Genomic DNA, 26,546 nt, shown 5'->3' with positions numbered 1-26,546 from the left:
TTAAATGGTTTTTACTGTTGCTCAACTGCTAAGAATATGTTTAACGTTCATATTGCTTTTCTGTTACAAGATAAATGTATACTTTTGTAAACCGTTATGATGGCTCAACCGAATAACGGTATATAAAACTCAACAAATAAATAAATAAATACATGTGTGACCAATGTGAGGTATTCTGCTAACTTGCAGCTTCTGTACAGGGATCTATAGCAACCTGGCTTATTCTGTTTCTATTTTTCAAAAACGTTTCGAAAATTGACTATTGCAACACAATACTTCTTGGTCTCCCCGAAGCCACTATCAGACCCCTTCAGCTATTACAAAATGCCGCTGCAAGGTCAATAACAAACATAAAAAAATGCAACCACATCACTCCCACACTAAAAGAGCTTCACTGGCTACCCATCAACCAAAGAATTCAATACAAAACCCTCACCCTTATCCACAAGAAAATAAACAAGAATGAGATGAATTGGTTAAACAATGCCATACTCCCTCATTCCACACATAGAAACCTCAGGTCCTCAGACACTGGACTCCTAGCTGTCCCAAACTCCAAAACAGCACACCGCTCATCAACCCACAAACGTGCCATATCCGTGGCAGGCCCCGAACTCTGCAACACCCTCCCGCCCCCCCCTCAGAAATGAACCTTCCACTCAAGTATTCAAAAAACAACTCAAAACCTGGCTCTTCAGAAAAGCCTTCCCACCAGATACTTAACTCACCCCTCTGCACACAACCCCTCCGCACACAACCCTCCCTTGAAAACAACTCCCATACCACAGCCACCCACAGCCCTGCCCCTCACCCTGCCTCACCATTCTCCCTCCTACCCACTTCCTCCCTTATCACTCTCCTTTCCCCTCCCTACCTCAAGAACCTCTACACATCTTTTTTCCAAAGACTCCCTTAGATAGTATCCTTTATAGCTTCTCCGCAGTGCAACTTTAGAACATTCCTGTAAATAACGCTCTTCCTCCTTGTTATCAGTTACCTTCCTACAATGTAAATAAGCAGTTCGTGCTATTTAGTTAACCATATGTACAGTCAATTGTTCGTTCTCATCAATTACCATGTATAGTCAATTGTTCGTTCCTACCTGTTACCATGTTACAATGTAAAATAAGCAGGTTATGTCTTATTTGTTTTAGTTACATGTAAACCGATGTGATATCTCGATTGAATGTCGGTATATAAAAACAATAAATAAATAAATAAAAATAAAAGATTTTCCTAATAGGGTGTACATTGGTGTTTAGGACAGTGTTGTTTTTTCATAGGTAGGGTTGTTATTGTTTGAGTGCTGTCAGTTATGGTATTAAATGTTTACTATATTGTGATTGTAGTTCAATTTATTCAATTGCTTTCTGTGGGCCAAACCTGCACTTGACACACTTTAGGACTAATACCATATGGATTCCAAGTTTTTTTTTTTGCAGTGCCTATAAATATAATATACATGTTGTTATAGTAAGTGATATTTTTACATCAGAAGACTACTGTGAATTCCCCTTTTCCTTGTAAAATCTCCATTTTTAGGTTAGGTAAGCATTAATTTTAATTGTATTGGGGGAAAGGAAGAGGACAAAAGGCTGTAAGGTGTGCCTAGGGCATCTAATACCCTCGCACTGGCCCTAATTGAGTACGCCACACACAGACTTCCACCATTCACCTATCTTCCACATCCTAAGGAGGCAGATGCTGGGAAGGGTGGGAGGCAGGTGAAGTTCCCAGAAGTATGGCACAGTTGCCAATTTTCTGGAAATATTATCACTGACAGACTATTTTCAACGCTTCTGGGAACCTTGACCTCTGCTTTCCCCCAGCATTACAAATTACCAAAAGGGCCAGACTCCGGAAACTCCTTCTCTTAGGTCCTCTTGGAGATTTGACATGTGCCGCAGCTTGGGGGAGGGAGGTGCCATTTCATCCCCTGCCCCTGCTCTGAGGCTTTTGAATCTGAGTTTTTAGTGGTTGCTGAGATACGTTGACTAGAATTGCTCACAGTACTCATACAGAGGCAAAATGATATTTTTCCATTTCATTCTCCATTCCTTTTTTCGGATCATTTCTTATATTCTATTTGCTTTTTTGACCATCACGTCGTACACTGAGTTAAGCATTTCAACATATTGTCCACAAGGGCTCCAAGCGCGTTTTCCTGGCTGGTGACTCCTAATAAACAACTCAGCATTATGCACCTGTAATTGAGATTATTTTATCCTGTGAGCATCACTTTTCACTTTCCACAGTAAATGTCATCTGCCTTTCAGATGCCCAGTCTCTTAACTGCACAAGGTCCTTCTGCAGTTCCTCCCAATCCACTGCCATGTCATCTTCAACTTTGATCACCTCACTCATTGCTCCCTTTTCCAGATCATTTATGAATATGCTAAACAGCACAGGTCCCAGTACCAATCCCTATGGTATTCCACCTTTCTCCATTAGAAAATCTGACCATTTAGTCCTACCCTCAGTTTCTTTTCTTTTAACCAGTTACCAATCCACAACAGAACCCTGCCTCCTATCCCCTGAATTTTTTTTATTTTCTTGGAGTCTCTCATAGGGAACTTTGTCAAATGCTTCTCAAAATCCAAATATATTGCTTCCACCAGTTCACCTTTATTTACATGCCAACTGATACCTTAAAAAATCTAATAGATTTTAAAAATTCATAATTTAGTTATATAAGTTCTGAATTATCTGCTAAATGCCTTTTAATAATGAACTCAATATGTTTAAATTTAAGAATTTTAAAATGTGAATGTTTGGTGTGGTTTATGGTACTTTTTAAATAAGTAATTCATTAGGTTTTAGGAATATTTTTACAGTATTGTACTGTAGGAATGCCTTATGCACAAAACAATGTGTCCATCTGGGCATGTTTAGCCATAAACAATATATGGTTAAATTTCTTAGCTGCAAAAAATTACAAGGGTAACATAAATTATGTTCGGTAGTTGTTTTGCAACCTGAAATTTTCCATACATGTTTGTGCATGAACAGATGAAAGATTACACATAAGAATAGTAGGAGGAGAAGGTATCTGGGGAACAGACACATATATCCCTCTTCCACACAAAAATACCTACACCCCTTCAAACACACATATACTACACATTTCTCCACATTCCCACCAAAACATACACTTCCCGCTCCCCAACCTCTACACACTCCTTTCCACATACACCCTTCAGAATACAAAGAGGATAACTTTGAAACCTGCACTTAGTCCATGTGTATTTGGGTGTGCACAAATTAACTACTGTATTTTATAACCTGTTCATATATGATATGCGCAGCTTATAAAATATGCACAAATATGTGCTTAAACATGAGTGTGTATGTAAAAAAACAAGTTTGGAGTTAACCGGATAAGTAGCAGCACTTTTAGAGTTATCTGGCTATATGCGATAGCAAAAGGGGTGTGGTTTATGCTAATATACAGTTTATCACAATTTGTGCTATGCAAAAAGCTAAGTTAGCACAAATTGCAATAACCTTTTAATAAGTGCCATACCTGTTGTATTGCCTGCATACAACCACTGGGGGACCATTATTGAGAGAGAGAGAGAGGGGGAGTGAGAGAGACTAGCCATAATATCTTCTCCCTAGATAGGTATTTATATCCCTATGGGAGGCCCACCTAGTAACTCGAGGTGAGGTTTAGGTATTGGTGTAGGGGGTTAGGGGCCACTTTGACATTCAACGTGAGACGTACAAACAGAACAGTGCTCTCTTGTGAAGATTTGATGGCCTTCGGAGTGAGGAAACTCACCCAAAGATGAAATTTGTGCAATGTTCTCTCAAAATAGCTTGATGGACTCTCTACCTGATTTTATAACATGTGCGCTCTTTCTCTCTCTCTCTCTCTCCATGGCTAGGCTGGTGCTCCGGGAGCTTCAAATCTACTAAAACAGGCCTTTCAGGAGACATCGCGATATGTGTTAACACCTTACCGCCCCATAACGCAAGCTATCGCACGGCTTAACACTAATGAAAAAGGTGTAGTTAAAATCGACGTTAAGTCTGTGCGATAGCACTTCACAGACTGACAAGCCCAGACCACTCCCTGCCCCTAAGTCCTCCTGTTTTTAAAATTTGGATCACACCATACGATGTGGTGCTATCGCATGCGTTAAAGATGTGTTCGCATGCGGTAAGGGACTATCGCATGCGTAAACGGGGCTTTTTGCATGCAATAAGCCCTTAACGCATGCGAAAACGCCTTAGCGCCTTTTGATAAATGAGGGGGTTAATTAGGTAAGAATGGAAACTGCTACTTAGATGGACAAATAGCACTTTTCAGACTTATCAGGTTAAGTAGCACCTTTGCTGGATTTTAGCTGGCTAAATGTGTGCAAATGATTTACCCATAGGGGCAGATTTTTAAAGTTACGCATGGAGGGTACATTTGTGCGAGCTACCCGGCGCGCACAAATGTACACCCAATTTTATAACATGTGCGTGCTGCCGCGCGCATGTTTTAAAATCCAGGGTCAGCGCGTGCAAGGGGGTGCACACATGTGCACCTTGCACGCGCCGAGCCCGAGGGGAGCCCCGATGGCTTTCCCCATTCCCTCCAAGGCCGCTTCGAAATCGGAGCGGCCTTAGAAGGAACTTTTTTCCCCCCCCCCCACTTCCCCTCCCTTCCTCTATCTAACCCACCCCCCAGGCTTAACTAAATCCCCCCGTACCTTTGTTCCAAAAGTTACGCCTGCCCAAGGCAGGTGTAACTTGCGCGCACCGACCAGCTGCCGGCGCGTCATGCCCCGGCACAGGCCGCTGTGCCAGAGCGCTTGGCCCCACCCCAGACCACCCCCACACACCTGGCCACGCCCCCGGATCAGCCCAGACCACGGCCATGCCCTGCCTCCACCCCTTTTTCGAAGCCCCGGGACATACGTGCGTCCCGGGGCTTGTGCGTGCCGCCAAGCCTATGCAAAATAGGCTCGGTGCGCGCAGGGGTAGGTTTTCGGGGGTTACACGCGTATCTTACACACGTAACCCTTTGAAAATCTACCCCATAGATTTTTACTTTAAATTTTAAAGTGATACATGATTAGATTTTATATGCATAACTTAGATGTATAGCAATCAAATTACCAATTTTTACCAGTTCACCCAGTCCATCTGCAGATCATCAAGACCTTTCTGGCTTTTCAGCCCCATTTCCCTAAGACCTCTCACCCAGCCATTTCTTTGCTTTTAAGACATTTACAATCACTTACTTCACATATAGAGAAGGAGTAAATATATGTGAGTAAGCTGCCAAGTTTACATGTATAAATTGCTTATAAAATAACAACTTACTCTCATAAATGTTGGCTCTGCTCTAGAATGCCTCTGGTCCACTACTTTTTTACATGCGCAAATTTACTCATGGACCCTGATTTACACGTGGATGTAGAGGTTTCCTAAATAAGCCAAGAGAACTCACTTGAGAAGTCAAAGCAGCTAATAGGAAAGAATGCTCATATATTATATATCCTCAAGACTGAAGAACATTGCGAGCAGGAAGAAGCAAAGGCTTTTTATTGTGAGAAACTCCTAGTGTACTACTTAAACAATAATGAGTTTAAACCTAGGCTGACACGATCCCGTGTTTCAGCCTAGGTTTCTTCGGGAGGAACTAGGTAGGCAACAGCTCAAAACTATGAAACCAAAGAGAATAAAGTAATAACAGTATCAAGAAATGATAACCAGATACAGATATGCACAACAGAGCATATGAAAACCAAAGTTACATACACACAGGAGATACATCAGTAATTCAATCATAGGAGTTCTTACAGAGCTATATAAAAGCAGATATATAAACTTACTCAAACTGGCTTTTCATGCTGTGAGATACAGACTGACCAATGAGAAAGCAAAACACGTGATCCCTAAAGACTAATCACTGCAGTAATATAAAACCTGTCAAAGACAAATACTCATATAAGAGCTGTGGATTGCCAACTGGTTAAAAGATAGAAAACAGAGCAGGGCTAAAAGGTGAATTTTCCCAATGGAAATAGGTGAATAGTGGCATGCCCCAGTGATCTGTTCTGGGACCACTGCTTTTTAATATATTTATAAATGACCTGGAAATGGGAACAACAAGTGATGTGATCAAATTTGCCTATGACACAAAATTATTCAAAGTTAGATCAGAAGAGGATTGTAAGAAATTGCAAGAGGACATTGCAAAACTGGGAGACTAGGCATGCAATGGAAATTAAATTGAATGTAGACAAGTGCAAAGTACTTCAATGTTATTACAAAATTCCATGGCCAGACTACTTTGTGGAGTGGGGAGGTTTGAACATATTATGCCTGTACTTAAGGATCTTCATTGGATGCCAGTATCTTTTAGAATCCATTTTAAAATGTTAGTAATAATACATAAGGTACGCTATAAACTGAAAAATGGATGGTTGAGATCCATATTACAGTGGTACGTGCCACAAAGGGAATTACGGTTTGTGAATAAAGGTCTTTTAATGACCGCCTCAGTGAAGGAAGCTAGCTTGAACATGGTGCATGAATGAGCAATTACAGTGGCAAGGCCATTACTCTGCAATTCAATGCCGAAGGAGTTACGGATAATAAGAAAGCATAAGCTATTTAGGAAAATGCTAAAAACCTGTCTTTTTAATGAGGCTTATAATATCTAAAGGTAAAGAGCCAGAGCTGAAGAGTTAAGCAGCAAGAGGGTTTAGAGGGGAAGGTCAAGAGTAACTTTTTCATGTTATATGTTTTCATACTATTTTGTATTTGTATTGTATATTATTTATTTTAAAATTTATGTATGTAAAATTTGTAAACTGCCTATATTGATGATAGGTGGTATAGAAAAAAGAGGAAATAAATAAAATAAATAAATGCATTTAGGGAATAGTAACCCAAATTATAGCTATAAAATGCAAGGTTCCATGTTAGAAGTAACCACTCAGGAAAAGGATCTAGGTATCATCGTAGAAAATATGTTGAAATCTTCTGGTCAGGAATGGAGAATATCATAATGCCTCTGTATCCCTCCATAGTGTGACCTCATCTTGAGTACTATGTTCAGTTTTGGTCACCACATCTCAAGAAAATATAGCAGAATTAGAAAAGGTACAGAGAAGGGCGACCAAGATGATAAAGGGGATGGCACAATTCCCCTTTGAAAAAAGGCTAAAGAGGTTAGGACTCTTCAGCTTGGAGAAGAGATGGATGAGAGGAGAATTACTAGAGGTCTACAAATTAATGAGTGGAAAGAAATGAGTAAACATTAATCAGTTCTTTACTCTTTGGAAAAGTACAAAGACCAGAGGACACACAATGAAGTTACTGGGTAACACATTTAAAACTAATAAGAGAAAATATTTTTTACTCAATACATCATTAAGCTCTGGAATTCATTGCCAGAGGATGTGGTGAAAGCTATTAGTATAACTGTATTTAAAAAGGTTTGGACAAGTTCCTGGAGGAAACGTTCATTAACAATTATTAAGGGAGAGTTGCCAAAATCTACTACTTATTCTTGGGATAAACAGCTTGGAATAGATTGGGTATTTACTCTCAGATAATAGGACTAGGGGGCACTCCATGAAGTTAGCAAGTTGCTCATTTAAAACAAATTGAAGAAAATTATTTTTCACTCAGCGCATAGTTAAGCTCTGGAATTCATTACCAGAGGAAATGTGATTACAATAATTGGTGTAACTGGGTTTAAAAAAGGTTTGGATATATTTCTAGAGGAAAAATCAATAAACTGTTATTAATCAATAAGAAATAGTAGTTTGAGAGCTATTTAATGTTTGGGTACTTACCAGGTACTTGTGACTTGGATTGGCCACTGTTGGAAACAGGATGCTGGGCTTGATGGACCCTTGGTTTGACCCAGTATGACATGTCTTATGTTCTTATCTACCATTTGGGTAACTGTCAGGTACTTATGATGTGGCTTGGCCACTAGGGATGTGAATTGTTTTTCTAATGAATTGAAATATCGTATGATATTTCTAAATTTGTTAATATAGCAGCTAAAAAAAGAAACAATCAATTTTCCACCCGAATTTTTGTAAAAATCGTTTTTCGGGTTAGCGCGCACTAACAAAAAAAGTTTATTTTTGTTATTTTTTGTTACTTTTTGCTATTTTTGTTAATGCGCACTAACACAAGTTAGCGCTCACTAACTAACACGCACTAACTAACATGAGTTAGTGTGCACTATCAGGAGTTAGTGTGCGCTAACTCCTGTTAGCGCGCACTAACCCGAAAAACGATTTTTCACTAAAAATAAATGGGAATCCGTGGGAAAATGAGATTTTCCCACGGCCAGACGATCCCAAAAGCGGAAAAGATCAGGCACCCGATTCACATCCCTATTGACCACTGCTGAAAATACATCACACTGGGAATCATAAAAACATAAACCCTATGAATCTACAACACTAATTATATCCCACATTGTATATTCAATATTTTTAATGTTTATACACACAACTCACATATTTTATAAAACATTATTTATTGATTATTACATTTCCTCCCTTTACAAACAAAATATATATTTATTACAAAACTATTGTCATTAATTTATTACATTTCATACCTTAATCACCGTCACAGAATTTGTTACAACCACATTGTCCAACATTTATAATACATACCAATCTCAACTAGAGTGGATATGTCAATGTGATAAACTCATTACAATTTTATACACGTACAAAAAATGGACATTTAATCACCCATCATCCCAATAAGCATACACACCACAATCACACCTCATTCATTCATAATAAAAACTTTATCCCATAAAAATCTAGAGATGCTCGCATATCTTCATCGGGTGCACAGGATGTTCTACTCCTTTCTTCAATGAAATTCACCCCTTCTTTAGTGATGTTTACCCAATAAGGTGCTTTGTTTCACCCACTCAGGGCTTCATCAGGGGAGGTCTGTAACCACCTCTTGAATATCACGTTATTAACCCCACTCACAAGCAAAACTCCTAGAACATACATATAAAGAATTAACATATCCACCACTTAAATACTATGTTATACATACATCCACCAACAGGATATCACCTAATACCTTTAAAACCAACTTACTTAATTAAACAGCACCCGATACATGTCCACACCACTCACTTAATTATTTTCCCAATATCCACTGAAAAAAGATAAGAAATAATATTGACACAACCACTTAATCTAAAACATCTATAATCTCCATTATGTTCATAACTCCCACAATTAAATACAAACTTTGATGGACAAGCTACACACTAGGGATGTGAATCGTTTTCCATATCGTCTTAACGATAGAAATCATGTGGCAGGGCAAGAAAATCGTCTTAGGCACGATTTTTTAGTTAAAAAATCGTTAAAAATCGTTTTTTTCCGATTAGTGCGCACTAACTCGAGTTAGTGCGCACTAACGGGAGTTATTGCGCACTAACTGGGAGTTAGTGCGCACTAACTGAAAATGATACAATTTGACACTTTTCAGGTCAGTTAAGGTCAGTTTAGGAATGAATATGTATTCCTATTGGCTGCCCTCTTATTTATTCATGTTACCAAGTTTCCTACTGACAGTATATGGGGGATGGGAAATGGAAACAGTTGGTAGCTTGACAAAACAAGTAATGTGATCAGTCAATGTGACTAGAACTTGTGCCCTAACCCTGATACCAGGGGTATTGTGATCTTCCTGCACACAGTGCCCTATCCCTATTAATACCAGGAGTGTTGTGATCTTCCTGCACACAGTGCCCTATCCCTAATACCAGGGGTGTTGTGATCTTCCTGCACACAGTGCCCTATTCCTGATACTGGGGGTGTTGTGATCTTCCTGCACACAGTGCCCTATTCCTGATACCGGGGGTGTTGTGATCTTCTTGCACACATCCCGATATCAGGGATAGGGCACTGCGTGCAGGAAGATCACAACACTCCTGGTATTAATAGGGATAGGGCACTGCATGCAGGAAGATCACAACACTCCTGGTATCAGGGATAGGGCACTGTGTGCAGGAAGATCACAATACCCCGGAGGAGTGAGGGTCAGGCAGCTCCCCCCTGTCTGTGAAGCCAGCCTCTCACTAGTAATGCAGGGAGGGAGCTGTCTCAGACTTCACCATCCTCCCCCCCCCCTTACCCACACACCATTCACTAGCTGGGACATGGGGGAAGTCAGGAGTGAGGGTCAGGCAGCTCCCCCCTGTCTGTGAAGCCAGCCTCTCACTAGTAATGCAGGGAGGGAGCTGTCTCAGACTTCACCATCCACCCCCCCCCCTCACCCACACACCATTCACTAGCTGGGACATGGGGGAAGTCAGGAGTGAGGGACAGGCAGCTCCCCCCTGTCTGTGAAGCCAGCCTCTCACTAGTAATGCAGGGAGGGAGCTGTCTCAGACTTCACCATCCTCACCCCCCCCCCCCCCCTCACCCACACACCATTCACTAGCTGGGACATGGGGGAAGTCAGGAGTGAGGGTCAGGCAGCTCCCCCCTGTCTGTGAAGCCAGCCTCTCACTAGTAATGCAGGGAGGGAGCTGTCTCAGACTTCACCATCCACCCCCCCCCCCCCTCACCCACACACCATTCACTAGCTGGGACATGGGGGAAGTCAGGAGTGAGGGTCAGGCAGCTCCCCCCTGTCTGTGAAGCCAGCCTCTCACTAGTAATGCAGGGAGGGAGCTGTCTCAGACTTCACCATCTTCCCCCCCCCCCTCACCCACACACCATTCACTAGCTGGGACATGGGGGAAGTCAGGAGTGAGGGTCAGGCAGCTCCCCCCTGTCTGTGAAGCCAGCCTCTCACTAGTAATGCAGGGAGGGAGCTGTCTCAGACTTCACCATCCTCCCCCCCCCCCTCACCCACACACCATTCACTAGCTGGGACATGGGGGAAGTCAGGAGTGAGGGTCAGGCAGCTCCCCCCTGTCTGTGAAGCCAGCCTCTCACTAGTAATGCAGGGAGGGAGCTGTCTCAGACTGGTATCAGGGTTAGGGCACTGTGTGCAGGAAGATCACAACACTCCTGGTATTAATAGGGATAGGGCACTGTAAGAGATGACTGTAGTAGATTGAATAAAGATCTGATGTTTCTGCTCTCCTCACACCAAACAAAAACAACACACAAGCAGAGAAGCCCTTCTTACAAAGCTGAGCTAGTGAGTTAAGTAGGAGGAAAAGTAAACATACTGGTGCCAGTGTGGCTACTTAAAAAATACACTTACCAACAATCAATTACATATATTTGAACTGTGTACAGTTCCAGCCAGGACCACCTTTCTAAAATGCACAGTGATTGGCAAATTCAACATGCACTAGCATTTCAGGTGCCTGCTAACAAAAATAATAAACAAACAAGTTCTAGTCACGTGAGTGCTGATCATTACATTACTTTTTTTGTCAAGCTTCCAACTGTTTCCATTTCACATCCCCCCAACCATATTGGTAACATCAATAGATAAGAGCACAGCCAGCCAATAGGAATACATACATACATATTCATTCCTAAGTGACCTTTACTGACCTGGGAAGTGTGAACACTTTGTTTCATTTTCTGTTGGTGTTCGTTAGTTTCCAGTTCCATTTCCCATCCCCCAACCATCACCTCAGTGGTAACCTTGGTAACATCAATAGATAAGAGGGCAGCCAGCCAATAGGAACACATATTCATTCCTAACTGACCTTCAGTGACCTGGAAAGTGTTTATTTGTATCATTTTCAGTTAGTGCGCACTAAATCGAGTTAGTGCGCACTAACGGGGAGTTAGTGCGCACTAACTCGAGTTAGTGCGCACTAACACGATTTAACGATTTTTAACGATAAATCGTTAGAATTTCTATTGTATCGTGTTCTATAACGATTTAAGACGATATAAACATTATCGGACGATAATTTTAATCGTTGAAAAACGATTCACATCCCTACTACACACCTCACATGGAGCGACACCAGTACACTACACATTTCATATACTTCCGGTCAATGCTACAACTATCGAGGTGCTACTGAACAATTCTTACCTGGAATACAAACCAACCATTATAGTCAATATTACCCCAATACCATATTAAATACCTGATAACCAAATCCATACTCACAGATTTAGAATATTTACTGTCTATTTTCATAGCAAGAAACCTCCGGGCACAATCTGCCTTTTCACCGTAACAAATCTCTACCAGTTCACCAACCATTGATATCTCGCAACTACTCCACCAACTGACTACTTCCCTTGCCTGATCGGGTATTTGGGGGATCTAAGAACTATTCAACATACTCCACACACCACCACCCAAATCAATATAAACACATCTCACCTGACCCATACCTGCAGAAACCACAACTGAAATCATAATTCACCTGTGTCTCCTCTGATGGCCATGCCCACCAGACGTATTCAACGTGATCATGCTCACAGACGCAAATAACCAATACACTCACAACACACGTCATCAAACTTACAAACGCACAATACAAACCATAACATATCATCCAACTGATTGAATAAACTATCATCTCACCTGAACCATACCTACACAACCCGGTAGTGCGCGCATGTTATAAAATCGGGCATAGATTTGTTCACACCGGGTTGCACGAACAAATCTACACCCGCGCGCATGTTATAAAATCTGGCCCACTATTCTCGAAACCTGTGCACTATTTTCTGAAACTGCCAGATTTTGTTTGAATTACCATTCATTTTAAAATGAATGCGCATCCCAAACACATATAGGGGCAGATTTTTAATATTACGTGCATGGGGTACATTTGTGTGCGCTAACCGGCGCGCACAAATGTACACCCGATTTTATAACATGTACACGCTGCCACGCGCATGTTATAAAATCCGGGGTCAGCACGCGCAAGGAGGTGCACACTTGTGCATCTTGCATGCGCCGAGCCCAAGGGGAGCTCTGATGGCTTTCCCCGGTTTTTTTTTAGCTCCCCCCACCTTTCTCTCCTTTCCCCTATCTAGCCCACCCCCAGCCCTATCTAAATCCCCCCCTACCTTATTTTGCTGAGTTACGCCTGCCTCTGGCCAGCTGCCGGCGCGCGAACCTCCAGCATGGCCACTGTGCCAGAGGACTCGGGAACGCCCCCAGACCTCCCCTGGACCCCCGCCCTGCCCCTAGCCCTGCCTCCGGACCGCCCAGTTTTGAAAGCCCTGGACATACGCTCGTCCCGGGGCTTGCGCGCACCGCCCAGCCTATGCAACATAGGCTCAGCGTGAGCAGGGGTAGGTTTTCAGGGGTTGCACACATATCTCTTTGAAAATCTACCCCATACTGTATATACACATTTGACACTGAAGAGTGACTGTAACCATTCATTTTCCTTGCCCTTTCACTAAAAGTACAGGATGCTTAGACAAGACAGACTTGGTCTTTTTAAATGCTAGACACAGTATAGCCATACAAACATGATGAACTCATACTCATTGCTGAGACCCAGAAGACAGCAAGCAGCTTAACCACCACCACTTGCCATCTGCTGATATTTGTCCAATACTGGGATTAGTGGTGTGGATTAGTTTTAAATGAAACAAAAAATGGTCTGAAATACCTTTAGTTTCTTTTTGGTTTAAAAAGGAAATACCCTCAATTAATTGTTCTTGCTTAGTTTCATTTCAGAAAGTCAATAATGTGAAATTTCCACCTACTTCAAACTATGCTCACTCCTTCCATGGGAGCAGGAACAATCCCCAGGTCTCCTGACCCACTCGGCCTGGGTTCGAAAGTGGGAACAGCCAGCCCTGAGGCATGGCATTTTATGTCTGTACAGTGCACAGCTAAACAAAAAAATGCTGCCAGTCTCAGGGCCAGCTGCCACCATTTTCAAACATAAAGCTGGTGGGGGAGGAGCAACTGAGGCTCACTCCTGCCTCTTTCTACATTGAAGACCCCCATCCCCCGTGGAAGGCATAAGCATGGTCTCTAGGGGTGAGGGGTGGTGGACGGGGGACCATTTGTTTCTAGATTTTGATGGGGTTTTTAAAATTTTATTTTATGTTTATATCAGTTCAGCAAACAACAAAACCTAAATAAATGACCCAAAATTTTAAAAAAAAACGCCCACTTTATTTTTGCATGCACATCCTAACTGGGACTAGGGCATTTTTTCTGGGGGATATTTCTTCTACTCTAGTAAGCCTGGCATATCTTGTTTTCCTATCTATCTGTATGTTCATGTATCCAATGTGTGCTATCAGAGTGAGAGTGAGGATTTCTCTAGACTAATACTTTGCTCTGCATGCGTTGGCCTCATGCCACTACCTTTGTTTATAAATGTGTTTTTTAGACACACCTAGATTCTGTGAGGGGCTGCTCCTGGTCTGGCAGTTTTTCTTTCTAAAAGGCAGGGTGTTCCTGATGTTTAGTAGCTTTTTGTAGAATGAGTGTTAACTTATTCATGTATGACTGATAAGATTATTATGCCTTGTAGCTTCTTCTTGGGCAGGAGGGTGAGTGCAATGAAACATCTCAAGAAAACAAATACATGAAGATGGTTTCTTACCATTGTAGTACAGTATGTTTAGCACCAAGAGTTTATACATTTTGAAATAAATGGAACAGAGAGGTCATAAGGAAAAGGGACATTGAAATGCAAGCATTGAGAAGAAATGGATACAAGTCCCCAGTGCTCTGAGATAAGGCAGGTTAACATGATCATGGTGCTGCTGACTAATGGTCGATCTCCCATCTCTTAAGAAAAAGAGCAGGCGTAATGGGTAACAGAGAACAGAAGAGAAGCGGGCAAGCTGGTTGTATCTCGCCGACGTGATACTAGCCTGCACAATTAGCACTCTCAGGGAACAGAGGCTGGCATCGCTTGAGCAGTCTCACAAATAGAGAGAGAACCAAGGTGCCCCAGCCTCTTTCACTCAGGCCATGCTGAAAACCTGCCCTCCCACCCTTAGGCTATTTATTTTCACTCAAAAATCCTTCAGATTACAGATCAGTGAAGAAGGATGAGGAAGAATAATAAAAGGATTGGGGGGGAGGGGGGTGGGTGTTGATCACTCTAACAGCTAATGGCAGCTAAGAAACTGTAAATCCATTGAAATCTTATGCCATTTCAGAGTCAGTCACCAGCAATGCCCTCTCTGCCTTGGGAGTTACCAGTCACATCGACACTGATGAGTGGCCAGAAAACCCCTAAATGTAAACATTTGCACATGGCCTAACAGTCCTGCAATTGCAGAGCTTGGGTTTAGCAGGTCCTTCTAGTTTACAGCAGTTCAGCTGGGGCCAGGTTCATACATCAGACTATGAAGAAAGAACAAATAACAGAGACAAAGAGACTAATGAAGGACTGAACTAACTGACTCTATGGGAAAGAAGAGGCCATTCACTCCTCTGATGTAACTATATACTTCCTAACATTCTGTTTGATTTGAATTAATGAAGTTGAGGCCTATTGTTTCCATTTATTCCTGTCTTATATATATATATGTGTGTGTGTGTGTGTGTGTGTGTGTAGGTATGTAGGTCTACCCAGGGGTGCAGTTTATAGAGTGATGTATTCACTTTCTGGGATGAGCTGTGTGAAGGTTGCTCTTCCTGAAATGAACACTCTAGTACTGCACCTGATCTGCTTACCAGTGTGCACAGCAAGATAAAAAAAATAACCACAGCTTTTATTATTTCACAAATCAGAGTGGTGGTAAGAGAAATACACATAAAGGATTAACTATGGACAAATATGAATATATATGGACAGTTCCACCTGGTTTTCAGTGTAACATTGCCCATAGGGCAATAATGTTGTGTTCCGTGGCCCCCTACCTGACCGCGACGGCGACCCGCCGCGGCAAACACCGGGTGAGGAGCCCTGGTCCAGTGCCGCTTTTTCCCGCACGTCGGTGCAGGCCCCCGAGGTGTCCACACGGCTGGGAGCCATTCCTGCTCCCCCTGCGCTGCAGCGACAGCTTCTCCCCTGCGGCCTGAATCCAAGATGGCCACCGCCATCTTAGGCGCGAGGCCACACCTCCTCACTAGAATTAAAGGGACCTAAGCCCTTTAATTACCTACAGCTGCTTCCAATGATCCAGAGCAGAGGAAGTATAAAAGGAAGCTTCCTCTGCTCATTCCTTGACTTGGCAACTTCCGTGGTTGGTCAGGTCTACTTGCTTCGGTGAGTTCTTGTGTCTTGAATCCTTGTTCCTTTCTCGTCTTGGTGTTCCTGGTTCCTGACTTCAGATCGGCTAGCGGTGATTCCTGGTGTGTGACTTCGGATCGGCTAGCAGTGATTCCTGGTGTTTGACTTCGGACTTGCAAGTGGTGATCCCTCGGTGTGTGACCTCGGACTGGTAAGCGATGACCCTCTGGCACTTGACCTTGGATTCCTTCTTGACCATCGTCTCCAAGGGCCCACCTAAGTCCCAGCGGCCCGGGTCCCTACGGGCTCCTCCCGGGGGGACCACGGGCTTCCAGGGTGAAGCTCCAGTCAGCCCTTGCACTGAAAGCTTGACCTCCCAAAGGTCCACCTAAGTCTCAGCGGTCCGGGTCCCTATGGGCTCCTCCCGGGGGGACCGCGGACTTCCAGTGGCGAAGACACACTTCCTTCCTCGACGTCACGACTCTTCATCTGTCTCTACAATCACCTCTGCCTCCAGTGCCGAGGGCCAGCTGGTCACGTCTTCTGTTCCTGCCTCACCACCCGACGGGAGAACCTCCGGATCTTCCTCCTAAGGTATTCCATCCTCCCGTCGGCCCAAGGGTCCACAAGCCTGAGCATAACAAATAAACTATGAATAATATGTAACCTTATATTTACTGTTATACCTTTGTTACTCTTTTCTTTGAAGGGGCATTATCTTTTAGGGTGCACAAAAAGCATTTATATCTTTAGGGGCTGTGTTCAATGCCACTTGTCCCCTCCTGCTGATTGTACCCTGGGGTGAGTCCTTTCTGTGTAGGGAAGCTACTGCTTGTGGCTCAGGTGGTGAGATGTATCCTTTATCAGTGTGTATGTTTGTTTCAACTGGTATTATAATGATGCTTGTCTGGGACAAATGGAGCAGGACAAATAGCTGGGTATTCAAAATAAAATAGTTTACTGATTTTTTCCAAAAGTCAATCAATATCCAAAATGGTAAAATAACTGAAAGTACAGCCGGATGTATCTTTACTCTGTGTACATCCGCTGACTCAGATACAGGGGGTAATTCCTAACACTCCTGCACTGAGTGAATAGTGGCCCCATTCTCTGAGAAAACCTTGTCTGGGTAGAGATCCCCTTAAAGCATGAAAGAATCCTGCTATGCAGCCTGCTCCTGTGTCCTGGGGGGAAGAGCCTGTGTAGGGTCTTCAATTCTGTTCTTCTTTTTCCTTTCATCCAACTTGTTTCCTTTCTTGGACCTCTCAGAAAGAAAGGTCTAGGCTGACAGAGATCAGACACACTGCCCAATCTCCAAAAGAGAAGAGGGGGTGACAAAAAAACCTCCTCTCCTTTACTAAAATGTCCAAAACCTTCTGGGGTGACGCTGTCACTGCAGCTCTTCTCTGTTCTAGAAGAGTTCTGACAAATCTTCAGTTTTCTGGCCTCCGGATCCAGGGGATAGCCATCTCTAGGAGTACCAGGAGGCAACCCAGCAAAACAACTCTCAAAGTATCCAACAAGCTTAGCAAAGTCTCTTTCTCCAATTTGAGCAGTATCTAACCTGGCAGGGAGTATATGTTGCATCCGTCACTGCTCGACACCCTCACTATGCCCTCTTTACCTCTGTGGTGACTCCCTCCGGATCTGATGGACGGCTGGCTGCCGCGGCGTCTCCATGCAGTCTCCCTCCGGCATCCCCGGACTGGCTCGACATTGCAAATCTGCCATGTTGCCTGATGACCTAGGGCGCGCGCGCTCTGACTGAAATACCAGCAAGGACGCAAACCTCTGTGGCGTCCCCGAGATGACGTCATCCGCTTCCAATATTTAAAGGTCTCTATCTTCACTAACAGATTGAGTTAGCAAGGAAGGGATGGAAGGACGAATACGGATACGTTTACTCCAAGCTACTCTACCTCCTCGGACTTACCAGAGGTACCCGCTCCTCAGGGGCCTCGCTCTCTCTTTACCTTTCAGATTACAGATAGGAACCAGTACTCGCTCCTCGAGGGCCCATGTTTCTGGAGACTCTGAAGATTCTCTACTGCCTGGAAGCTATTGCTACTACAACAACTGTGAGTTACCATCGCTCTCTCAGAGCTTACCCTGGAACCAGGTACTTGCTCCTCGAGGGCTTATACCGTTCCAGCTCCTGAGCTTCCTTGAGACCTTATGTGAGTTTTGTCATCTAGTTCTGTTCATGAACTCTGCCTACTCTGCCTACTCACTTTCTACAGTTTCTCAACAGCTCAGCCATCCTGGATCACTGTTCCAGTACCTGAGGGACTACAGCCCTGCTGGGCATATCAGCTTACTACTGCCACCTCTGGTGGCTTCATCACCTGTTTAATAAAAGAACTAATGTGGGTCTGTCTCCATTCTCAAGCCTAGCTGGTGGTCCCTCTTGGGATATCCTCCCGAGGGCGTAGTCATCCGCCACCGGCACAGGGATCCACCCACAACTATATCAAAGACTACAGATTGCTACTCCGCAGTTTACTAGTACAGATTTCCTTCTGCTTGCTCCTCCCATCAGCATACAGATTCAGAACATTACTAACTCCTCCTTCTTTGGAGTCAATCATAACAAGATTGCTAACCTCCTAGCAAATCCTAACAGATTCATTACAGATTGCTAACTCCTCCCCTTTCAGGAGCCTGCAACACAGATTTCTAACAGGAAAGAATATCCTCCAAAAATATACTAAGAGGTTGATTTTAAAATGAGTGTGTATGTACCCATACACGTGTGTATTGGCTCAAGAATTGTTAATTGTGCGTGCACTTGCGCATGTATCTCTTAAAATGCTCCAACTGTTCATAAGTATGCCCTTAATTGTAAGAGGTTATTTGAGCACAGCAACTGTGCGTTTGTCTTCACTAGCGCCATGTAGACTTTTATACACATATGGCAGTGAAGTTTAAAACATGCTCATAAGAACATAAGAAATTGCCATGCTGGGTCAGACCAAGGGTCCATCAAGCCCAGCATCCTGTTTCCAACAGAGGCCAAAACCAGGCCACAAGAACCTGGCAATTACCCAAATACTAAGAAGAACCGATGCTACTGATGCAGTAGCAGTGGCTATTCCCTAAGTTTAATTGATTAATAGCCATTAATGGACTTCTCCTCCAAGAACTCATCCAAACCTTTTTTGAACCTAGCTACACTAACTGCACTAACCACATCCTCTGGCAACAAATTCCAGAGTTTTATTGTGCGTTGAGTGAAAAAGAATTTTCTCCGATTAGTCTTAAATATGCTACTTGCTAACTTCATGGAATGCCCCCTCGTCCTTCCACTATTTAAAAGTGCAAATAACCGAGTCACATCTACTCGTTAAAGACTTCTTGTTCAAGAATCCCAGTTTTCTAATAAGTCCACCAGTTTGTCCAGTTAATAGCGAGATCTTTCAGACCCATCTGGTTCTTCATCCTACAACCTGCCCAAGTGACTCGGACCCTTCACCCTTTCCTATAAGCCCTAAAACTTGAGATCTACAGACTTGCTCTTCATTGGGAGCAGCAGGAATGTTCCACAGATATCTAGCGTACACACACTGTGGCTTTCATTTTGAAATTCAGAGTTACGCGTGTAAATCTTGGCCCCACCCCAGAATGCCCAGGCCCCGCCCCTTTCCCACCCCCTTATTCATCACATGGGTACATACATACGTGTTTTGCAGCTTTTTAAAATCTGTGCTGCTTGCACACGGCCCTCATTCACGTGTATATGGGCAGTTTTACGCTAGCAATGCTTTTAAAATTGACTTGTATATGAGGAATGTAGGCCTCACTAAAAAGAAAGCACTCTAACAAAGCTACTCTCTCTACAAAATCCCAACTCAAATGTCGCACATTTTTCTTTCCTAGCCCCTACTTATACAAAAATTTTATCCACTCAGAGTGCCTCTGGAGGAGGTGCTGAAATGTGATATGCCCTCTAGCTAATTAGTGGGGTGCTAGGGCCATCTAGTGGCTGACCAAGGGGTCACCACACCTTTAAAAGGGTCATTTTCAAAAGCATGCATAAGTCAGCACATACATGCATAAGTGAGTACGCATGTGTATTTTATTAACTGTGTGATATCAGTCATGCAATTTATAAATTATGTGTATTTCCACCTTCAACTTACACACATATTTTCAAAATTATTGATATAAATTTTTTATGCATGGAAACATTCTGTACATGCTTTCCACAAGCACCTTTCCATTTCTGGAAATATGGAGTCATAAGCAAAATGGATCCATAGGTAAGAAAGCAAACTTCATAGATGGAGACATGCAATGGCTTGCCCACCTCATTATTTCCAATGTTGGTGAGCTGTTCCTCATCTGTAGGGTGAAAAGAAACCAGAGTAGGATGTCCCAAGCCTGGCTGGTCCTCTGGAGAACTTTCAATCCCAGGGTCTCCAACCTATGCAAGCCAAAAGCCTTTCTGAATGTAGGTACAGAAACTACTGTGGTAGGCATGGGAAAGGTGGGAGTTGGTGGCAACTGTATGATTTTTTTACCCAACATAGTGGAGAACACAGAAGGTAAATAAAAAGGCAATCAGGGTTGAGGAGCTATCTACCAGGCAATCACATTCTGGCAGGCAGCTGGGAGATATTTTTAGCAATGGGAGCAGTAGATCATCTACTATGTAACTATGGCAACTGAAAGATTGTTGAACGTATGGAATGAACTTACAAGGGAGTACAGAGGGAGTGCTGACTGCAGAATCTTCACCTGCTGGTGGTAAGTTAGACTTGCTGGGAAGGAATGCTTAAAATCTTAAAAAAAAAAAATTTAAATCTTTAAAATAATGTATTAACGAGTTTAACTATTACTGGCTCGGTATATTGTATGTCAATTTTTTAAGGCTACTATTTGCAAGTCTTAAGAACTGTGTATGTTTAGGGATAATAGGCTTTGGATTCATTTTGTGAGCTAGTAAAAGTTATTATTTCTTAGTGATGTGCATTCTGGAGATGGGTTTCAAGGATGACAATTCAGATGCACTGAACCAATTCACAGTGAACCTGGAAGATGTAGTAGGTGGGATTGACAAAATGAAGAAAAGTAAATCACCTGGACTGGATGGTATATGCCCCAAGGTTCTGAAAGAACTAAAAAATGAAATTTTAGACCTATTTCAATTAATTTGTAACCTATCATTAAAATCATCTGTCAATGAATCAGTATGACACAGTGATAGTCAAAGCCAGAAGAATGCTAGGCTGCATAGAGAGAGGAATATCTAGTAAGAAAAAGGAAGTTCAGTTCTGGAGACTGTATCTCAAAGGAGACAGAGACAGGATGGAGGCGGTCCAGAGAAGGGCGACCAAAATGGTGGGCAGTCTCCATCGAATGACTGATGAGGAGAGGTTGAAGAACCTGAATATGTATACCCTGGAGGAGAGGAGGAGCAGGGGTGATATGATACAGACCTTCAGATACTTGAAAGGTTTTAATGATCCACGGTCTTTAACAAACCTTTTCCATTGGAAACAATTTAGTGGAATTAGAGGTCACGATTTGAAACTCCAGGGAGGAAGACTTAGAACCAATGTCAGGAAATATTTCTTCACTGAGAAAGTGGTGGATGCCTGGAATGCCCTTCCGGAGGAAGTGGTGAAGACTAAAACTGTGAAGGATTTCAAAGGGGCATGGGATAAACACTGTGGATCCCTAAAGGCTAGAGGATGAGAATAAATAAATAAAGCTTAACTGGCATGGAGCGGCAGTTACTACCAACATTTTTGAGGGATGAATAAACATGTGGTTAAAGGTGACCCAGTAGATGTGGTATATTTGGATTTTCAGAAGGCGTTTGACAAAGTCCCTCATGAGAGGCTTCTAAGAAAACTAAAAAGTCATGGGATAGGAGGCGATATCCTTTTGTGGATTGCAAACTGGCTAAAAGACAGAAACAGAGAGTAGAATGAATGGTCTATTTTCATAGTGGAAAAAGGTAAATAGTGGAGTGCCTCAGGGATCTGTATTTGGACTGGTGATTTTTAACATATTTATAAATGATCTGGAAAGGGAAACAAGTAAGCTGATCAAATTTGCAGATGACACAAAATTATGCAGAGTAGTTAAATCTCAAGCAGATTGTGATAAATTACAGGAGGACCTTGTGAGACTGGATGATTGGGCTTGCAAATGGCAGATGAAATTTAATGCGGACAAGTACAAGTTGATGCATATAGGGAAAAATAGCCCTTGCTGTAATTACGCAATGTTAGGTTCCATCTTAGGAGTTACTAATCAGGAAAGAGACCTAGGCATCATAGTGCATAATACATTGGAATCATTGGCTCAGTGTGCTGTGGTGGTCAGAAAAGCAAACAGAATCAGGGGCGGATTGGCCTATCGGGAGATCGGGCAACCCCCGGTGGGCCGATCGCTCCAGTCACGTGGTCTGCCGTGCGTGGCCGTGACAGAGCCACGCTCGGCAGACCACATGATGTGTCCTGGGCCGGCCTGGGTGGCGAATGCACGGCCCTGTCCGACATCGTGAATCCGCCGCTGAACAGAATGTTAGGAATTATTAGGAAGGGAATGGCAAATAAAATGGTGGATGTCATAATGCCTCTCTTATCGCTCCATGGTGAGGCTGCACCTTGAATACTGTATGCAGTTCTGGTCGCCGTATCTCAAAAAAGATATAGTTGCACTGGAGAAAGTGCAGAGAAGAGTGACCAAAATGATAAGGGGCATGGAACAGCTTCCCTATGTGGAAAGGTTAAACAAGTTAGGGCTGTTCAGTTTGGAGAAGAGACGACTGAGGGGGGATATGATAGAGGTCTACAAAATCATGAAAGGAATTAAACAGGTTAATGTAAATTGGCTATTTACTCTCTCAGATAATATAAGGACTAGGGAACACTCCAAGAAGTTAGTAAGTAGCTCATTTAAAATAAAAGAAAATTCTTTTTCACTCAGTGCATAATTAAGCTCTGGAATTGATTGCCAGAGGATGTGGTTACAGCAGTTAGTGTAACTAGGTTTAAAAAAGGTTTGCATAAGTTCTTAGAGAAAAAATCCATAAACTGCTTTAATCAATAAGGAATATTAGCTTGAGATCTATTTAATGTTTGGTTACTTACTAGTTACTTGTGAATTAGATAGGCCACTGTTGGAAACAGGATGCTGACTTGATGACCTTGGGTCTGACCCAGTATGGCATGTTCTTATGTTCAAAATGTAATGAATTAGCCCACATTTGTTACTTTCATAGTCTTCTGAAATGAATGAGGGCTCTCATAAATGAAACTAATAATCTTCTTCTCGTTTGTTTATGTTTTCCATTGAAGTCTACGACCCATTGAAATCTATGACTCTGCTCTAAGTAAATAAATGCAGATAATATAGCAAATAACTTGGCAGATAATTTAGCAACCAACTCTTGCCTTTTATAGCTTTGTCACAGCCTTATCATAGCTTTGTCAGAGCCAAGACACTACAGGTGTTGTGATTCTGCCTTTTGTGCAGCCTCTCAACCACCAGAGGTCCTCAGGGAGATGCTCTTACCCTCTTGGCAACTATAGTTTCCATGACCTCATGACTCAGCAGGGCCCAGCCTATTTAATTTGGCTTCTGTGTATGCTTGAGGCCTTGTCATGGAGTCTGCTTGACTCCCTCCTTGGCCCCACATTTGTGTATGCTCTAAGGCCTCCCTAGGCTTTTTTCTTTTGCCTTGCTCAGTGGCCTTCCTAGGCCTTCTGCTTCTTCCTTCCTAAGCCTTTTAAATCCAGTACTGCTCTGTGGCTTTCCTAAGCCTTCTTATTCCAGTACTGATCTGTGGCTTATCTAAGCCTTTTTTTTATCTGTCTGATCTAGCTTTGTCTTGTTCTGTCCCAGTATCTGGCCATTGTTCCTGACCCAGTCTTGTTTCAGTTACAGTCCTGCTCAGCCTCAGTCTCCAGCTCTGCCTAGCCTCAGTTTCCTGACAGTGTCCCAGCCTGCTTCAGTGTGCCATGCCTCCCTGCATCCAGTTCCAGGCTCTAGTTCCTCGCCTGCCTCTGGTTTCAGCCTTGCCTCAGCTTCAGTCTCCAGTCCAGCCTGACTTCAGTCTTCAGCCCCTGTTTAAGTCCTGCCGGCCACCAGAACCCAAGGGCTTAACCTGAGAGGGAGGTGGCTTGTATAGACTAAAGATTCCCTAGGTTAGTTCTGTCTTGCCCTGTAGCCGGGACTGTTCCCATGGGGGTTCTCTAGCCTAGCTGGATCCTCACCCACAACAGGATGGCAAGGCCCAACTACCACCACAGCAGTGGTTTCAAGACTTCCCACCTGTCTGGTAAGTCCAGAGAAACTTTTTCTGACTTGTTAGAATCCAAGGTTTCCCAACTCCTGTGTGAATTACACTATCCCTACTGGCATATGGGTGTGTGAGCAGTGCGACTTCATAAATCCCATGTTTGGAGAGATTTGTTATAGAGGTCCAATATCTAACCCTGCTTTTGTTAAAAGACCTGCTCTCCCTCAAACCCCAGTTCCTAGAACCCTGTCTTCAACCTCGGGATATGGGGAGAGTTCAACCTGTCTGTACATGACTTCACCAATTAAACCAGTTTATGCTTGCAGCTTTCCTAACCCTGCACATACCTTTCAGAAGCATGAAAAATGGTCTGAAGAAAATCTTTGGACTGAAGTGATCTGTTTGTACTACACTGCCATACCAAATCAGGATCCAGACTCAGTGCAACTGACCTCTGAGGAGGCTGTTCCCTGTAATGTACAAGAAAAACACTGTCTTAAACACTACTGATGTTTCCTTCCATGTACTAAAAAAAAACAAAAAAACCCCAAACCTGTAAAGCCTGTGACTAGACCAGGGCTTCCCCACGTGGGGTCCCCAGGACAGGTTTGGGAAGCCCTGCACTAGGCAGAGTTCTGTTAAATCTGATTTACAACCACTTATTGGGCCTTTTTTTTTTTTTTTACTAAGCTTTTCTCCCATTCTGTGTCTATGGGGAAAATGCATAGTAAATGAGGCACAATGTTCCTTGCAGAGATAACCTCTCTCCACAGAAGGCAGCAAAGAGAAATGCTATAACTGAGGTGTAAAGGTATATGTTGTGTCAGAGATACTGTTCTCCCAAAAACTTCAGTTTCTAGACCTCTGTCTTCTGCCCCTTGTTACTGGGAATGCTATGGTTGCAAATGTGTGAATTCCACTTCCCTAGAGGATTTCCTTAAATGTGAGATGCCTAAATATATTTCTGACACAATACCAGATCTTTCAAAAGTCTTTCAAAGAGAGCCTGTTGCTACACTGGATTGTCATAAGTATTCACAGAAGTCTCCAGATAAACCTGCAGTTAATATGCAGCACTAGACAGAGAAACATGACCAATGTTTAAGGTTACCTGTTTTAAATTCTTCTGAAGAAAATACATTTCAGGAGAACACACAGAAACAGGAACACTGCAATTGAGTTAAAAAGCTAAATTCTTTATTCAATAATGCTAGTATTCTTGTGAGGAGGAGGAGGAGTCGTCCCCCCCCCGCAGCTGAAATCTGATTCCTTTTTGGCTTTAATTAAAACACTTCTGTAGGACTCTATGTATTGCACAAGAATTGATTCTAAGTATCAAGCATTAGTAAAGGAAATACAGTTTCACTTTGCTCCTAAAATCTCTGCTCTGACTTTTCCTGAAAATAACCCTATGCTGAAAGCTGAGGGAAAGAAACATGACAACAAACACACTCATTCAAAGGTACTTGTTTTATTAGCTGTTCCTTGTATTCCAGTTTCTATTACCTCCAATTTAACCTTTCTTTCCACCAGGTTAATGGACACACCTGCCTGACTTATCTGTAGAATCAGTGCCTGAACAAGAGGTGGTAAGATTCCATTCTACAGCCACTGTGATTTCTACTCTAATGCTGAAAGCTGTGCTCTGAAGCCTGAATCTCCAGCCACTCCCAATCTGAAGCTAATCAGTGCTCAAGCTCCACAGCAGGCAGCCAGCACCCTCTCCTTCCTAGGTTCTAATCCAGTATTGCACTCCACTCAAGATTTACTGCTTTCTTCTTCTGAAAAAAACTCTCAGCCTGAAAAAGGTTTGGTATTCTGCATGCACTCAGACTTTGCCATTACTCTCTATGGAGAACCTTAATCCTGTCCCAGTTTCTATTCAATTTCAGATTCTGCCTTGTCAAGTTCTGTGCAGCCCCAAAAGAGGTCCAGCTCCTAGAAACCCCAGAGGGCTCCAGCTGCCCAGGGAAGAGTGCAGCTCCAGCTCAGCCCAGCTGCCCCAGGAGGGGTACACCCTAGTCATATGCCTCAGACTCTAGTTTTCCTTCCCAGTGGGACTTGGGGGGAAGACTGCTTAAAAGGGGGGATACTATTGTGATTCTGCCTGATGTGCAGCCTCCCAAATATCAGAGGTCCTCAGGGAGCTGCTTCTACCTTCTCTCCAACTATAGTTTCCTTGATCTCATAACT

The 26,546-nt window shown here is 43.0% G+C and overlaps 1 long non-coding RNA gene across 1 annotated transcript in view; it reads right to left on the bottom strand.

The window, feature by feature from the left end:
• LOC115096130 overlaps window positions 1–25,533 on the bottom strand; it is a 43,980-nt gene extending 18,447 nt beyond the window's left edge. Inside the window, exons 1-2 of the long non-coding RNA XR_003857987.1 lie at window positions 25,465–25,533; window positions 24,701–24,823 (exon numbers count right to left, since the gene is read on the bottom strand). This is a non-coding gene — a long non-coding RNA (uncharacterized LOC115096130). The remainder of the gene's footprint in view (window positions 1–24,700; window positions 24,824–25,464) is intronic.
• Between the last annotated feature and the right edge of the window lie 1,013 nt (window positions 25,534–26,546).

This window comes from Rhinatrema bivittatum, chromosome 7, assembly GCF_901001135.1.
Source record: "Rhinatrema bivittatum chromosome 7, aRhiBiv1.1, whole genome shotgun sequence".
Classification (NCBI taxonomy): Eukaryota; Metazoa; Chordata; class Amphibia; order Gymnophiona; family Rhinatrematidae; genus Rhinatrema; species Rhinatrema bivittatum.
The sequence above is the reverse complement of the archived record's forward strand: the minus strand, read 5'-3'. Positions and strand labels throughout refer to the sequence as shown.